Source organism: Caretta caretta, chromosome 1 (genome assembly GCF_965140235.1).
Source record: "Caretta caretta isolate rCarCar2 chromosome 1, rCarCar1.hap1, whole genome shotgun sequence".
NCBI lineage: Eukaryota > Metazoa > Chordata > Testudines > Cheloniidae > Caretta > Caretta caretta.
In genome coordinates this window covers 199,212,251-199,228,542 of record NC_134206.1, presented here as the reverse complement: position 1 = coordinate 199,228,542, position 16,292 = coordinate 199,212,251, and the positions used below count along the sequence as shown (strand labels likewise).

Below are 16,292 nucleotides of genomic sequence, written 5' to 3'. Positions count from 1 at the left end.
CTATCACTTTGCCTGATCTCATAAACTAAGCTGCGATGGATGCAGCCAGTACTTCGAGGGGGGTAAATACAGTGTTCCAGAAATCACTTTGGAGATTCAGTACTTTACTTCCTCCTGAGTCAGTATGAAAACCCTACTACAGCATTCTGTTCAGGTTACTGTTCTGGGAGTTCTATCTTTTGCAGAAGACATAAAACGGAAGTCTTGGCCACTTGTGCTCATTAAATATGTTAATCTCCATCCCCACTCTCATATGCTCTGGCCAAATTCCAACCTGAATGATTTCATTCCATCTCCCAAGATTTTCCTTACAGTTTTAGTTGGATAAGAGATCCTTCAATTCCTGTCCAAAACTGCTACAGAAGTGCACTGTTAAACAGCAGCCATGTTTCATCCCAGAGATGGCTGCATTTCCTCCATATGTCTCTGTCTGTTGAATGTTCCTAGGGCTGAGCTGCCAGTACATTTTTCAGTAGATATGGAGGAAAATTCAAGTTCAAGACTTGTTGATAACTTGAAAGCTTTTCCTTTTGAAAAAAAAAGACTTTTTAATCTTTTTTTCAAATGAGCAGTATATGCGTCAAGCAAGCTAGTAACACTTCAAGGAAAGTAACTGCTATTAACAGATGCATTTACAACTGCAGTGATGAATGAAAACAGAGCCACTAGGAAAGTTTTAACAAGCCAAGTTGGCCAAGGATCAATGGACGAGGTACTTGCACGCAGCTGCAGAATAACTGACAGAACTTCCTTAGCAATCTTAGGAGCACATGGACAGATGTTATTCACATTTTCTGCAGGAGTGAATTCTTACAATCACATCCATCAAGAGATGGAAGTTATATTCTAATGTTACTAATCTTGTCACTCACAGAAACTGATTATAGTTCTATGTAGAATTATCGCCATCAAAATGTGGAGACACGGAGGGGATGAGAAAACTGCCAATGCCTTAAGGAAGCATAACGTGATGGTACTTATTTACTAATGATCAATAGAGAGAAGCATTACTAGACACGGCCTTTTTCACTGCATTATTATTAATTTATTAAGCTCCGACAGTGGACTTGGCGTTGTACAACACAAAATATAGATGATTCATATCTCAAGAATCTTACAGGCGGTATGTTTATAAATTTATATGATTTCAGTTGTGCTATCCATATTTGATATGGAACACCAACCTAAATGTCCTTCATTTCTTTTATAATTTGTGGGCACCTTCACTCACCCCTGAGCACTTGGTACAATTTAGGGGAAGAAAGAGAGGCATATACTGTATATTAGAAATACAGATTGAGGGTGCATGAACAGACCAAATAACCAACAGAGAAAGCTTGAAAATAAACTTTCGCTAAATGCAAAGGAGAGTTGACTTACTGGGGGTTTAATTCCCCACTGTTGGTAGACGGTGATTAAGCAGGTAATTCTGGTGCAAAATTATTTTCACAGCACCCAAAAATATGTTGGCTTCTTTATAGTACAAACAGAAGAATGAGATGCATCTGGTGCACAGGGATCACTCTCTAATTTGGACATGATGAAATGTGAGTTGGGGTGGGGGTGATGGTAACAAACAGTAATGAGGAGAGATGGTGAGGTAAGAGGAGGTTTACAGCAGCAAGTTGATGTGCTTACTGAGTTTAGGCATGTGAACTTCTACATGGTTCTAGAAAGAGTTGTCTATTTTTTATTATTTAAATTACAGTTTAAGGCCCCAATCCTGCAATCAGATCAGCCCAAGCAGAGCCTTGCATCAAAAGTCCCATTGAGATTTTCTGGCTATGGGACGTCAACCATGAATACACTCAAAGCTCAAATACTACCAGATGTTAAAAAAAACACACAAAAAATTAAATGAACATATCAAAAGACCACTAAAAAGAACTCCCAAGACCAAGTAATTATGCCTCTAATCTAGCAACTGGATCCACTAAGACAAACTCTGGTGCCCATGTGGAGCCTAATTGAAGTTTCAAACATACTCATGACTGGCACGCAGTGTTTCCAGCTCTCATGATTTTATTGCAAGTCATACTGTTTGGTGTTTTCCTTTATCCCCAGCTCCTGGAGTCAATGATTTTGTGAAACACTCAGCTTTAATTTAACAAAAAAGTTTCTAGCCTTCTTAGTTGTGTAGATGAAAGTTTGAAAAAGTGACCCCCTAAAGGCTCAAATCCCAGAAAGCAAATTAAAAGAACCCAGCTTCGTTTTTGAATCTCATTATTTTTAAGCCAGTGTCATGATTTCGGGGACCTGAAGATTTTTGAATGCTTGGGAATGGCAATACTGCAAATATCAATAAACAAACATAAAACAAATGTATAAATCCGACTCATGGAAGACTGTGCTGAAATCCTTTCCAACAGCAATAAACCAACAATACTGAAAGACTTGAGATGCCAAGGCCATATGCTCTTAGGCAGAAGAACAGAAATCAGCTTGTACACTACAACAAAATGAAGAACAAAGCACAACAGCACCACCTTGAGAAACAGCACACGCCAAAGAAAAGATCTTACCCACCTGCCTCGCTTGTGAATCAATAATCTAGGAGCCTGCTCCTGCTCACATTGAAGACAATAGAAAAAATCCATTGACTTGACTAGTGCAGGATCAAGACATAGTAAATCTCTACCTTGAGTTTAGAAACACAAAGTACAATTAACATACATACAACAGCCCCTCTAGTTTCTTTCACTAAGGCAAAACATAAATATATCCTGCTGTGAACAGAAATGAGGGAAGAACACTAATTCACTATCCTCCGATGGATTTCACAGACATTCTAATATGGAAAACAGAAACAATATTTGACAGCCCTAGCCTGCACAGAGTTAGCACACAATGCTACTGGACCAAGAGGTACTGCAGAAATCATATAGATCGCAAGATTATTGAGGGACAATGTGAGCTTAGAAGAGTTAAGCTCCTGAAATACTTTAGGGCAATGAGAAAATTTGAACTCCTGTGACATTCTGCACCAGCACTCACTGTTCATGAGCGACACTCCTTCTTTCAATGCATTCTTATAATGGCTATCACCACGAGTAGATGATGTCTCTATGATTCTTTGCTGACACTATCAGCCACAGTCAATCTTTTTTAGTATTTCAGGGACTCTATTCTCACCAGCAGCTCAAACACATCATTATCTCTTCCAAAGCTGATTCATATCTCCACATTTCCAGTACAGCTGCTTTGTTCAAGTAGCTAGCTGGATTCCATTTGCTTCTCTCTGCCATTCAGTCACTGCAATTCTAACCAATGGGGACAGCTGAAATCCACTGCTGCAGACACTAATAGCTACAATACCAATTATCTACTCCTTTCCACTGCTCTCAACCACAACAGATGAGAGGTGGTGACCAGATCCAAACTTTAATAAACCACCACCACCACCTAAACTGAAATGAAAACTTGGAGAAAACGAGTTTTTGGATAAACTGAAAATGACAATGTAAAAATAGGGCTAAAAAAGCAGCTGAAGGTTTGTTGCTCTCCATCTCTCCCCTTAGCACTCCTGGGAGAGGCAGTGAAGCGGAATCAACGGCTCCATCTCCCACATTAGCGCTCCTGGGAGAGGCAGTGAAGGGGAACCAGTGGAACCCTGGGACACGCCTGCCGTCCCAGTGCTAGGTCAGTAGGTTGCTGCTAAATGAGGTACTTTTCAGTCTGCTAAAGTACTGTAACACAACTAGCACAGTGTCCTTCCTCCTCTCTACTCCCCCACTAGTGGCTGCTCCACATGAAAGGATAAGAACCTACTACGGCTACTAGCTGGAGGACTCACTCCTTTAGCTCAAGCCATAGAGGCTCGTGCTTTTAGCATCCGAGGTCCCAGGTTTGAACCTTGTTGAAAACCCAAGCAAGGGGGGTTAGTGTTGGTAATTTAGTTGTACTATAGCTACATGAATTGCTATTCAAAATATAGGCAACAATAACAAATGTTCCCACAATAGATTGATTTTTACATTTTACCCTTCAAAAAATATCTAGCACTTTATATGGGCCTAAACAGTGAAAGTTGCCCCTTACCACAGAAATCTGAAATGATACCCCTAACTCTGGGGCTTATTTTATTGACATCTGACTGTACACGCCTATGGGTGAGCCATACACTGACCACAAATGAATGTTCCTCTTGAAGCCATATTACATCATTCTGCTGCTGCAAACAAGCTATTATCAGATGTTAAATGTATTTGATTTGGGCTTGAAGTTGGTTGCTGAAGGTCTGAGTTGTTTGATTCTATACAGTAGAACAAATTTAACATGTTAAATAAGTAGGAAACGTGCTTTCTCCCGCTTTGATACCAGTGTATCCTGAATCACCCACTGACCTTTGATTCATTTAAAGAAAATTCAGCACATTCTGAATTACGAAAACAAGAATCATTCTCACTTTCTAAAAGTTCTCTCTTTGTCAGTGACAATTAAACAAAACTAGACTTACCTAGACTATATATTTCAATTCAGTATGGTCATAAACCATTTAATTTGGTTAAAAAAAGTAGGTGTTTTTTTTGCCTTTTTCTTCAAACCTAGACCAAGTTGGTATTCAATGCACATTTAGCTCAAATGCACATTTTAAAGGCACACTGTGAGGGTAATTAACCAATGGAACAGTTTGCCATGGGACACTGCGATGCTCCATCATTTTAAGTTTTTAAACCAAGATTGGGTGTCTTTTTAAAAGAAAGGCTCCAGTTCAGCCACGAGCTAGTGGGCTGCACGCAGGAATTACTTGGTAAGGTTCTACGGCATGGGTTATGCAGGAGGTCAGACTAGATGATCACAGTGGTCCCTTCTGGCCCTAAAAATCTATTAATCTATGAAATAACCAAAATTAAGTGTGTAAGAGCTGCCATATTGGGTCAAGACCATGGTCCATCTTGCCCAGTATCCGGTCTTCCCGACACTGGCCCATACCAGAGCTTCAGGGGGAGCTACAGAGCAGGGCAATTATGGAGTGGATCTACCCCTGTCTTCCACTCCCAGTTTCTGGCAAATCAGGGGTTTAGGGGCGCTCTGAACATGAGGTTGCTTCCTGGACCATCTTGGCTAATAGCCATCAATGGACCTAGCCGCCACAAACTTATCGAGTTATTTTTTTTTAACCCAGTTATACTTTTGGTCACACAACATTCCCTGATGAGTTCCAAAGATTAGTTATGTATTGTGTGAAAAAGTACTTCCCCTTGTTTGTATTTTTGTATGACGTGAAAGGGTAAAAAACACTTCTCTATTCCCTATCTCCACATCATTCATAATTTTATAGACCTCTATACTATCCCTCCATAGTCATCTCTTTTCTAAGATGAACAGCCTCAATCTTAGTCTCTCCTTGTATGGAAGCCATTCCATAACCTTGATCATCTTTGTTGCCCTTCTTTGAACCTTTTCCAGTTCCACCACATCTTTTTTGAAAAGGGATGGTCAGAACTGGATATAGTATTCAACTGTGGGCGCACCATGGATTTATATAATGGCATTATGATATTTTCTATCTCATTTTCTATCCCTTTTCTAAATTACTAACCTACTGTTAGCCTTTTTGACCGCTGCTGTGCATGGAGAGAAAGTTTTCAGAGAACTGTCCATGGTGACTCCAAAATCTTTCTTGGGTGGTAACAGCTCATTTGAAAAGTATCATTGCATACGTAAAGTTGGGATTATTTTTTCCATTACTTTGCACTCAGCAAGGTAGAATTTCGTCTGTCATTTTGTCATCCAGTCACCCAGTTTTGTGAGATCCCTTTGTAACTTCTCACAGTCTGCTTTGGACTTAATGATCTTGAATAATTTTATATCATCTGCAAACTTTGCCACTTCACTGTTTTCCCCCTTTTCCAGATCATTTAATTAATATGTTGAACACCACATGTCCCAGTACAGATTCATTGGTGACTCCACTATTTGCCTGTCTCCATTAGACACATACTTTCCTACTCTTTATTTCTTATCTTTCAGCCAGTTACTGATCCATGAGAGGACCTTCCCACTTATCTCATGACTGCTTAGTTTGCTTATGAGCCTTTGGTGAGAGACCTTGTCAAAGGCTTTCTGAAAATTCAAGTACACCATATCCACTGGATCACCCTTATCCACATGCTTGTTGACTCTTTCAAAGAATTCTAACAGACTGGTGAGGCATGACTCCCTTTACAAAAGTCATGTTGACTCTTCCCCAACAAATCTGAATTATCTATGTGTCTGGTAATTCTGTTCTTTCACTAGAGGTTCCACCAGTTTCCCTGTCATTGCAAGTATCTCATCTGAAGCCCTCTTTAAAAATCAGTGTTACATTAGCTACCTGCCAGACATCCAGTACACAGGCTGGTTTCAGTGAGAGGCTACATACTCAAGTCAGTAGTTCTGCAATTTTATAATTGCAAATTAAGGTTAGTAGTCCTATTGACCTCAATGGAAACAGAGCACGGTTGGGTACTTACAACAAATATACAACAAATATACACATGACCTAAAACAGAGTGCATTAAGTACATGCAGATTTAGTGAGAGGCAAAAAGTTACTGTAGTTAACACCATTATGCCATAAACATAGTGCTGAAAGCAAATCTGTGTTATGGACTTGTGTCTTTTTATAGTTCAACCATACATACTGCATGTGTCTGTTTCACTGGTACCATGGTAACCATAAAGAGAAAACACACACCAACCTGAAATAGTAGCAATCACATCACTTATGGGAATCGCCAAGTACAGGATAACCATGTGTCCTGAAAGCTGGGAATGTTCCTGTTTTCAGGGCCTGTCTCACTGTCACTGCCGTTTTGAGCAAAAGAAGGTTGGTTTATCCAGTTTTTACAATTCCTGCAAACTGTCCTCCTGAGCAAATGAAACTGAGAGGCTGGCTGAACAGAGGTGCACTTCAAGGATCTCTCCTAACCAAGCCTGTTGCATGTTTCCACACTGCCCTCCCCTTGGGGCCTCTCAGTGAACCCTCTGATAACCCTAATATGAAATCACTCATATGCAGGCCCTGCTACCACAAGCTGATCCACACTGCTGGACACCCATGCTCAAACGGAGCCACAGAGAAGTTAATGGGGCTCCATGGAAATGCAGGGATCTGTTCACAGGGATAAGTTTGCAAGATCAAGGCCAAAGGGCCAAACCCACCTGTTCTGCCTCACCAACACCCGACCTCTATTATCCCCTGTGTTTCCTCCACATCTCTATAGGACTTTTCCATAAGGAGTTTAACAGGAGTTTAACAGGCATCACATAAATAGGGTACTACAGAAAATACTATAAAAGCCTCTGGGATTTAATAGACCGCAAAACTCCTTCTGTAAGTTTTGCTGAACAATTATATAATTTTTCTATTAAATTCCATCTGGCTGGTCAAAAAACCTACAGCAAGATTATAAATTTCTATTAAATTCTACAGGAATACGAGTGTCCCAGTTTTTCCACTTTGAAAACCCAGTCAAACTTTTCAGACAGTGGGAGTGGGGGAAAAAAAGATGACTACATATCTATTTGCACAAACTCTCCAACTCCAATACGTACCATTACCTGTTATGAAGTATTCTCTATCGCCGCCGCAGTAATCCTAACATTTAGCTAGTTAAGCGCACCTACATACCACACCTGACATTTAAAAATTCAAATGTATTCAAGTTCATCCCACAGAAATAAAGGTGGTCAGGATTTCATTTTTACATATTTTTTTAACCTTCTTTTAATTTCTAAACTTTTCAAAGCATCCAAAAAAACCAAAAAACAAAAACAAAAAAAGAAACCCCAGCCTTCACATTTTTACAGTGTCCATGCATGGAAAATATCGGCCAGACTGGTAAATGTTTCAGAAGGTTGTGAAAACAGGGGATTGGAGTATAAACTCTTCTGCAGCTTTTAATTATAGTGACGGCAACCAGCCCATTATAATTACTGTGCACATTTTCATTTCTACTAAAGCAGTGGTTTTCAACCAGGGGTCCGCGGACAATGTCTAAGGGGTCCACGAAAGGTTGTCGTTATCATAGAACAATAGTTTTCAACCTGTGGTCTGATGACCACTGGGGGTCTGCAGACCACGTGTAAGATTTCCAAAGGGGTCCGCCCCTCCATTCAAAAATTTTTAGGGGTCCACAAATGAAAAAAAATTGAAAACCACTGCACTAAAACAAGACTTTTCCTAGTGGGAAAAGAGGATTTGACAATTCTTGTTTTTAAGCCTGTAATATCCGTAACTCCTTTAAGTGCTGTTTGCTTTTCTCTGAATCGATGTTTAAAACATTGTCACTTGAAATGTCTGGCATTCTCCTGAGGCCAACTCACTGAGATCTTGGTGGCCATCTGGTCTGTAGTTCTCAGAAAGCAGGAGTCCTAACAACTGTTTTTCGAAGCTTTCAGAGCAATCAGCATGCTGTCGTGCGCTTTAATAGAAATGGCATTTTCCACTGGAAACAAAGCTTTTAATGTTTAGTGAAAATGGTCATGAGGACTTCCCCTTCTGAGGACTTAAAAACGAAGATGGATGCTCGGAGTTTTATGAGTGAAGCTAAATGACTGCCAGACTTCTGAAGTGACAACACATTAGGAAAAAATTTCCTGTATGTTTTGTACACTTGAACTCAGCTACATTTCTTGCCTGACATTGGACATTTTAATATCTGCTCTAATGAAATATAACTCTCAGATAACACAGCTGCAAAGTATAGGGTTTTTTTGTTCACTAGCTAGCAGTGAGGTTTTGGCCTTATTATTATTAATACAGAGCCAAAAGTGTGCTAAGCCCTTTACAGACAAGTCTGAAGATAGCGTTTTTGCCTTGTATCTGCTCTATACACAGTGTGCATAAGATATTCAACCTAACTGAATAAATCAGATTTATTTTTCACAAAATAACTATAGCCAAGACACACGTTATGACAGAAGAACACAAATACAATGTAAGCAATACTTGGCCTCTTTTTTCTCTTCTGTTTCAGTCTGCTAGCTTACAGTGGGATACAACTTGTTGAGATTTTTTAAATCTAGCTTCAGTGCTTGAAGAACCTTTTTGTGGCCGGGACTGGTGTTGTCTGGTGTGAAAGATGGTGGCATTTGTTATTACTGAATCTGGTTCTTGTTGTTTAGGACATATTTTTTAGTTGCTGTCAGTGTCAAATATATATTATATGATATGTATATTTATTTTGAAGGGATGTTTACATATACGTACACACACACGTAGACAATGCTCACGCATTTCAAAGCTCAACTACACAACAATAAGAAGTCCAGCACTATAAGCTAAGTGACATGAAATCACTAGTCAATTAACCAGAAATCTGAGGAGAGTGCATCCTTCCTATCCCATTAACTCAGGAGGCAGGCAGGTGTGAAGCAGCCAGCATTGACTTCTTCCTCCTCCTCCTCCTTGGTGTCTGACCCCGCTGCACCAAAGAGGCACAACAGGCCAAGGGAGTCTTGGGAACTCAGCAGTCCTGAAAGCAATTTGTTTTTCCTGGAAGGCACAACTGCAGGGGGAACACTGCTCATTCTCTGCAGCCCTGATTATGAGGGTCATTTCAGTAAGTCTGAGTGAAAGTGACAGCCGGGGCAAATGTGTGACTGCCACTCCAGGTATGCCCGCAAGTAGGCATCTAGTCTGAGCACCTCTGCTTGCTAGAAGAGCTGCAATACCACACAGAGAAAGAAATGGTTTCTCAGGGAGACAGTTTCCAAGCCAATCTAAAAGCTTTATAGATCAAAACCAACACCTTCAACTCCACCCTAGAACCACTATGCAGCAACTGGAGTCATGAACTCCCAGTAAGATACTGCAGAGGGCCAAACACATTCAGGACCAGCTTCAGTTTATAAGCAGATTGAAGGTGTAGCCGCAGGCAGAGTACAGGGCAGCCATCTCCTCTCAAGACAACAAAGGTCCATATCAAAAACAAAAGGGTTCCAACTTTCTAGCCAGACACAGGCAGGAAAAACAAAAGACAATTCTGGCCACTACTGCTAGCTGGATAATCACCTTACAGCAGCTGGTGAGCTAATAAGATCTCCAAATTGTCTACTCCAGTAACAAGCAGTGGAGTGCACAGTCTCAAGGGCTGATTAATTTAAACCCATTTGAGTGGAAAAAAAGTACAAAGAACCAGAATTGGGCTCATTAGCTCTAAAGAGACAGAGAGGAAAGCCTCTGAAAAACATAAGGGACAGATTTTTGGCAGGAGTTAATGTTAAACTGCTCTCAAGGGGTGTTGCCTACTTGTGCAATCATAAAATTAACAATTTGTTTGATTCATAAAATGCAACAGCAGCTAGATTCAGTAGCAATACTTCCTGCAGTCCAGATTGTGTTTTCATGAGGCAACTGAGGAGTTGTACCCTCTTTCTGAAATCCTTAACAGCTTTTTGATGTGGATCTGTGGCACATGAACTGCTGTTTAAACAAATTTTGGATTCTTAGTGAATGACAACAGCATATCGGCTCCTTCTGAGGTTACAGTGAACGATGAAAGGATCCATGTTTACTTTTTCCCATTGTGGAAAAAAGTTTGCGTAACATGGTATGGTGCAATGTGTTATGGTGGTGGTGTCCTCTGTCAATGCTGCACTTCATTTCCAAAACATAGCTGTGCCGGATGAAGTAAGCGTTACACTTCAGTTTCTCCAGATTACTGACATATATTACACTTGGTCTCTAATACTGCAGGAAGACAGAAGATTAAATAAGAGAACACAGTTCATGACCTCCCAAGCACTGGGACAAATTCCGACTACTCCCTGCAGGGTATGCTACACGGAGGTACCCCCACATGTGCAAGGTGGGGTTGGGGAAAGGGCACAGGGAGACTTCCTGCTGCACACACCTCACCCAGGCAGAAGTTAGTCACAATGTAGACCTAATGATCCCTTGAGTGCTACTGAGGAGTTGGGGTGGTGGAGCTGGTACAGTTAGCATGACTGGCTGCACTCTACAGGCACAGCAGACTGGGGAGGTTGTGACCAGGACTTCATCCACATGCTTACTGGGAACTCTGCCTCAGTAAGGTCAGAATTAAAACCAGGTAAGGTCTTTGAGATTTCACCCATCCTAAATATGGCCCTTTGCTTTGCTAAAGGAAAAAAGAACATTTAAGATAAAAAAAAATAAAGTATTCACCAAAATATAGAAATAAATGCTTCTAATGACATTAAAAGATTAGGTTATTTCTATAACTGTATACAAAGGTAAAAGCCACATATTTTAATAACTGGCTTGGCTTTTTCTTTAGAACATAAGAATGGCCATACTAAGTCAGACCAATGGTCCACCTAACCCAGTATGGCCATTCTTATTCTCTTGTGTAATACAGATATGTTCTCAGGTCAGCGTGGTACAGGTGGGCAATCTTCGGATGCTGGAACATCATGGAAATAAAATATTAAAACATACTGTAGGAAAGGCACTTTCAGGTTAAGGAACCATCTGGTAAATTAATATTATTAAAATATATGGTTCTAAAAACAAGACAAGGTGAAGAATCCCATTCAACACTCTCAATAACCTGGAATTTAGTTATGATAAGAATTTTAGGCAGATTATTCCTTAGCCCTAAAACAAAATACACTCATAAGTCTTCCAGATGTCTTAAGTCATCTTTGTGTCATGTAGCATTTTTCAGAGATCTTCATTTGGTATCGTTTTACCCAACTATTTCTCAAATTTGAATTATTTGCCCAGGTTTTGATCTCAGTGATATCCCTATAAAAGTGGAGCAATTTTACTACAACCTGAGGATTGTGGAAGTATTCTGGATTTACTCTGGTGTAACTGAGATCAGAACATGGCCTGATGTCTATTACAGACATTTTATGATTTGTTTTCCATTATTTCAAATCAAATATTTTTATTATTATTATTATTATTTGTATTATCGTAGTATCTGCCCTAGTCACAAACCAGAACCCCATTGTGCTAGGTAGTCCCTGCCCTAAGGAGCTTACAATCTATGCAGATGGATACTGAAAGGGGAGTACTTAAGGGGGAGTACAAGTGAACAATTAGACTATCACCTACCTCGTCTCTCTGTTGTTCACCATGACAGGCAGTGGTCTCTGCACACCAGCAATTCAACTGTTGTCAAGTTTTTTGTAGTCATCACAAGAAAAGAGTTTTAAGCAGGGATTGGAAGGTGGATAATGAGGTATCTTTGCAGATATTTACAAGGAGGGCCTCCCAAGCATGAGGATTGGCACAGGAGAAGACACAAAGATGATTGAACATTTAATAAGTGTGAAATAGAGGCTGGCATCATGGGCTGATTGAAGACAAGCATCAACAGCTCAGTGGCAACTGAGAGATGATAGGTAGGGTGGGGACTGAAGGGCTTGAAAGTGAATACAAGCTGTTGACGTTTGACACAATAAAGAAGAAGGGATGCAGAGAGAAGGATGACATGGTCAGAGCGACTGGCTAGGAAAATGATCTTTGAAGCATCATTGTGAATGGCTATGAGCAGGGCAACATGGCATTTGTCAAGGCCAGTAAGAAGGATGTTGCAGTAATCAAGATGCGAGATGATGAGAGCCTGGAGGAGAGTTTTAGCTGTGTGGATGTGTAGGAAAGGCTGTATTTTAGAGATGTTATGTAGAAAGAATCTGCAAGATTTAGACATACCCTGGATCTGAGGCCCTAGAGAGAGGTCTGGGACAAAGTAGTCCCTCTTTTTAAACTATTGCATTTCCTGGCATTAGAGATGCCTAAAGGCTACTACAATTTTGCAGTGACCACACCCAGTAAAATACTGCTGCTCTAATACACAATTTGCTACATTTTTATAAAGTCTCAAACCTTAATTTGTTTTAAGCCCTTGCCATTTTAGAAGGACTAAGTATGATTAAAGCCAACAAATGCTCCTCTCCAAAAATTATTTCCCTCCTAGCTGGTGCAGAAGCAGTGACCATTTCAGGAAGAAAAATAACACTGCACTTAGTAATTAAGAGGACTATTGATGTGATCTATCCAGCTAGGTTGCTTCTATTTGTTACGCTGTTTGCTAAAACTATCTTGAGCCCTAACATTCTGTTTCTCACATGGAGTTCAGATTCTAGTTTCTGAATTTTGCATACTTTATGAAAGTAGATTTAAAATTTTACATCTTACACCCACATAAATGGAACAGTTCTTCCCCTTCTCCAGCTCCCAGAATAAAATATCCTGGCATAAAGTGATCAAACAAAATAGGTGACTTATGTTTTTACTGGTTCCTCCAGACTATGATGACATTTCCTAAAACACTGAGCCAGGAAACTATTAATGTCTCTGAAAAATTGAAAAGGATCAGGCTACTTTGAAGGGCCCATTCAGTATACAGTGGCTCAGATGGCTTCCTTGTAGCTGTACAGGCTACTTACAATTCAATTAAAAATAACAATAATATTTAACATTACTTAGCACTTTCCAGCTTCAAAGTAACTTACAAGTTTGCTTCATAACACCTGTGTGGTAAGGAAGTATTATCCCCATTTTAGATATTAGAAACCGCTTAGACAGGTTAAGTGGTTTGACCTAGATAACATACAGAAGTCCATGGTTGAGCCAGAATTAGTACTCAGGTCTTCTTTTCCGCCAGTCTCAGTCAAGTAGTAAATGATGGCTTTTCAAATCTTGATTGTGCTGCTTTCAGCAGCAGCAAAGAAAATGGTCTGAAGCTATTAGTCTAAAAAACTAGAAGGATCATCTTCTAGATTTACTTCAGCTTTGTGTTGCCTGGAGTTTGCAGCATTTGCCAACCGGGTCTTTAAAAAGAAAAGCTCACAGAATTGGCAAGATGCACACATGCTTCAGATGTCTGCAAGATGAAGTGACAGGTGGAGCTAAAGATTCCTGATGAAATTCAGTTGAAATGTTATGCACTGATCAAACAGTTGAGCTTTTCAGTGATAGTGCAGTACTGAATGGAGAGCAGGTGGAAAGATCTTACACAAGATCCAAAAGATAACACATCAGAACACGACAGCATGTTCTACAAAACCTTGTCCATAAGAGAATATGACAGCTCCAAAAGGGTTAAGCAAGAATGGGGGTCATCCGATGATATGGGAATGCTATCTTTTATATGTTACATCAAATTAAATATGTTTAAAAGGCACCAGAGCTTTTTAAATAGTAATGGGACTCATTTTATCTTCAAAATATTGTGGGCCTCATTTTGATTTTGATTAAACGGGTCCAGAGCAACTCACCCAAAATCAACAGTACTAAATAGTTGTAAAAGTGGCCTACACAGAATCAGGCCCAATGTGACAAGAGAGTACTACAACAGTCTAAAAGAAATAAGTATCTAATCCCTCTCTCCAGGGACTATATTCTGTGATAGCAGTGAGATGGACTCAACAATCTAATAGGTCTTTTACATCTTAAACAATTATGATCCAATTACATCACATGAACACTAGGTAAAAATCCCATTATTGCACAGTGCCATCTGCTGGGCAAGGAAAGATTGAAATAAACCCATGTCAGCTCCTCAGCTTCAAAGTGTACTTTCAGAGTAACAGCCATGTTAGTCTGTATTCGCAAAAAGAAAAGGAGTTCTTGTGGCACCTTAGAGACTAACCAATTTATCTGAGCATAAGCTTTCGTGAGCTACAGCTCACTTCATTGGATGCATCCGATGAAGTGAGCTGTAGCTCATGAAAGCTTATGCTCAAATAAATTGATTAGTCTCTAAGGTGCCACAAGTACTCCTTTTCTTCAAGTGTACTTTGTAGCTGTCAGGTCAGAAGTTACTCTGTTCTCAATACACAAGCAATGAATTAAGTGAACGCAGAGTTTAGTGTTCATGATTCCCATTGTGAATTGTGGACTGAGTAATTCTGCTTTTGACAACAACAATGTTCACAGGCAAGTAAACCTAAAACACTGAATTTACTAGTGTATTGCCGGTTAATCACAATGTACTGATTAGGGTTTCCTTTTAACATCCAGACAGGAAATAGGAGCACAGGAAGTGAAAGCACAATAAATTCTTGCATGTTAACTAATTCACATGAGCCATTTCAATAACAAGTCTTCTTTAAACTTATCTAAAGCCAAACACGTTGTCTACTCAGCTTCAAACATTTCTTCTTTCTCCTTAAACTCAAGCCATGTGTTTTAAAAGAGATGTATTTGTTTCACACAACACCAGTGACTGGAGAACCTTCTGCTGTGGTTTACAGTGTAGTATGCTATGCCATCCTGAACAGTTATTAAGACCACTGTCTTATAAGCTGAAGAGGAATGGGTCCTTTGGAGCTACTCAGTGCCCATCTGAGATCGGGCACAGAGATTACTTTTCAGTCACTCCCTAGAATGCTTTACCTCTGGTGGCTTCAAACCAGGAAGCAAGAGAGTCAGAGATAACATACCCTGGTCCTCTCCACTCCCTCCCCAAGGCGCCAAACCTCACTCTGCAGCTGCTGTATGTACTCAGCATCACACTCCAATGGCTACCAGGTCACAGTGCAAATGAGCAGGGAAAGGAATAGGAGTAAGAGCCACTTTATTGACTCTCCCTCTTTGCCAGTGAACCGGCAGGGGTGAGGACAGCACAGGTAGAAATGTGGGTGGGCGTGTAGCACCGGTGCTGTGCTGTCTCTGAGCAGAGCGGTTCCTTCTCCATTCAAAACCATCACATAAGGCTTGGGAAGAGGAGGAAAGGACCTGATGGGACCACAAGCTCTACCTCAGGATCTCCCGGGGGGCAGGAGGAGGAACAAAGAAACCTTGTAGGTGAACTGGAAGAACATGAAGAGTGTAGAATAGATGAGGGACAGACTAGTTTTACTGACTGGGGTGGTACTCTGGAGGAGCAGAAACTGGCTAGAAGGCTTGATTGGGGAGCAAGAGGAAGGAGTTAGAGAATCAAATGTTCACGGATTATTTGGGGCAGAAAATTAGTTGATTAAGAAAAAAAGATAGATTAATGGAGCAGAAGGATAGCAGAGCATAGACTAGTTGAGAAAATAGAGTGAAAAGGCCAGAAAGAGAGAGGAACCCCAGCAAGAGCAATAGAAAGACAGACTAGGGACACTCAAGAAGATGGTACAGGATATGGGGAGCAGCTAGGAGCAGGAGGACAGAGAACAGAAACGTGCACAGAGTGAACAGAACAGCTTCTTTTGTTTGCCTAGCTGTGGGGATAAACACACCTCTTTAACTAGCAACCGATCATATGTCAAAAATGGAGTGGAAACCGATTTAGACTTTGGGGATTGGCCTCCCATAATGACAGCAACAATTTCTCTGAAGTCCTTTGCCAAAAACAACAGGCCCTAAAATGTCAAATAAAGTT

General features: G+C 40.4%; 2 protein-coding genes across 9 annotated transcripts in view; one reads left to right on the top strand and one right to left on the bottom strand.

Moving 5' to 3' along the window:
* Positions 1 to 16,292, bottom strand: part of CMSS1 (cms1 ribosomal small subunit homolog) — a 368,267-nt gene that overhangs the window by 100,221 nt on the left and 251,754 nt on the right. The window lies entirely within an intron of this gene.
* FILIP1L (filamin A interacting protein 1 like) overlaps positions 1 to 16,292 on the top strand; it is a 296,199-nt gene that overhangs the window by 40,166 nt on the left and 239,741 nt on the right. Inside the window, exon 1 of one of the 4 annotated variants that reach the window (XM_075118551.1) lies at positions 3,615 to 3,639. The exons of the other annotated variants lie outside the window; for them this stretch is intronic. The gene's annotated coding sequence lies outside the window, so the exon portion shown is untranslated. Of the gene's footprint in view, positions 1 to 3,614; positions 3,640 to 16,292 lie in introns of those variants that run through there. 4 annotated transcript variants of the gene reach the window in all.